Genomic DNA, 1,547 nt, shown 5'->3' with positions numbered 1-1,547 from the left:
TTTGTTTTGTTACTGACGTAGAGTGTTAGAGCAGCTAATGCTTTGCAGTAGTGCCTTGCACTTAATCACCACAGTTCATTCTCACTGACTCACATTTCACCCACACACTCATGCTCACATCTCACTAACCCTAACTCACATCTTCAGACAGACATCTCTGTATATATCCCCATCTCATGTTAGCACACTTTACTTGTCATTACCTTGTTACTCTCTGTCTGATCACCAGTCTATTCCCAATAAACCATTTACCACATCAGCACCACATGCGTTTTTTACATTTTTNTTACCACATCAGCACCCCATGCGTTTTTTTACATTTTTTAAGTTTGATCGATCGCTCCTGACAATAAAAAGAATCCTCGACAACCAGAAACACCAAAAAAGAATCCAAAGATTCAAGGTCAAGGACCAGCAGTGATTTGAACACTGGATCTCCTGATTCGTAGTCAGGCGCCTTATCCGCTGGGCCACAGGTCCGTTTTCCTGTTGGTGATGATGGTTAGCAACGCTATATACATTCCAAACAGTCAATGCAGGAAAGCGGCAGTTTAACATTTACAGCAATGTTTGGCAGTGGAAACAAGCTGGATTCCAGCTGCTGGAAAGTTATACTTTTTGTTTCAATCATTTAAATGTGCATACATTTCACAAAAGTATCCCATCATTAAACCGGAAACGCCAAACCAGAAGTCAGCTAGGTGCGCTAGTGGTCACCATGTGACGCCAGACCTCACCGTCGGTGACTGTGCACTGCTCTTCTCACTATCATAAGCATTTCTAGAAAAAAATATTAGACACTCGACCTTTGGTAAACCAAATCAGCAAGTGAACAAACAACAAATAGGCAACCAAGGCAGTAGGCAGACGAAATACCGAGAAAAGCCACTGATAACCAGAGCAACACTTGAAAGATGTTCTCCGAATTCATCCTCTAATCAGGTTGTCGCTGGAACTCACACTCACACTGCACACAGCAACACATCACTGCTGATCACCACTGATCCATTAAAAGCTACTAAATGTCATATTATGCTGTATAAAAAGGCAAACAGACGCTTCGGTGTTAACGAAAAAAATCTCTCATCATACGACACACGTTGCCAATGTTTTTGCAGCAGTATTCTGACTCGATATATTCTTTCCTCTCTCTCCTCTTTTGGTTTGATTCTGCTCGGAACACAGTTGGGAGCTGCGTCGTACAGTCACCGTCGTACATTGCGCCGTCTCGCCGTTCATTGTCACTACGTCTCGGCAGCTTGCTTGTCTTTGTTCGGCTGCTGTTGCTGGCTGGAGTGTTGCTCCCGTTTCCAGATCATCAGCCGCCATCATCTCCGGGCAAACAGTCCGATTCAAGTTCTATCAGGTAATAACCCCCTCCTCCTAATGATTGTTGTACCAGATAATGAGAAGCATCAGCAACTGGGCCAGGGTATCTATAAACAAACTCCGGTGATAAGTGGTTAGCGCAGTAGCTGTTTATTTAATTTGTTGACGTTCTATTCTCCGCACCTCATTTATCGGCACCGTCACTGCACTTCGTTCCT

At 43.7% G+C, this 1,547-nt stretch overlaps 1 non-coding gene across 1 annotated transcript; it reads right to left on the bottom strand.

Moving 5' to 3' along the window:
- Positions 1 to 407: 407 nt before the first annotated feature.
- TRNAR-ACG (transfer RNA arginine (anticodon ACG)) lies at positions 408 to 480 on the bottom strand. The gene has a single exon. It is a non-coding gene; the product is annotated as a tRNA-Arg (tRNA).
- Between the last annotated feature and the right edge of the window lie 1,067 nt (positions 481 to 1,547).

Source organism: Rhagoletis zephyria, unplaced genomic scaffold (genome assembly GCF_001687245.7).
Source record: "Rhagoletis zephyria isolate East Lansing unplaced genomic scaffold, Rhagoletis_zephyria_1.1 Rzeph_scaffold_59985, whole genome shotgun sequence".
In the NCBI taxonomy this organism is placed as follows: domain Eukaryota; kingdom Metazoa; phylum Arthropoda; class Insecta; order Diptera; family Tephritidae; genus Rhagoletis; species Rhagoletis zephyria.
This window is presented reverse-complemented; position numbering and strand designations above follow the sequence as displayed.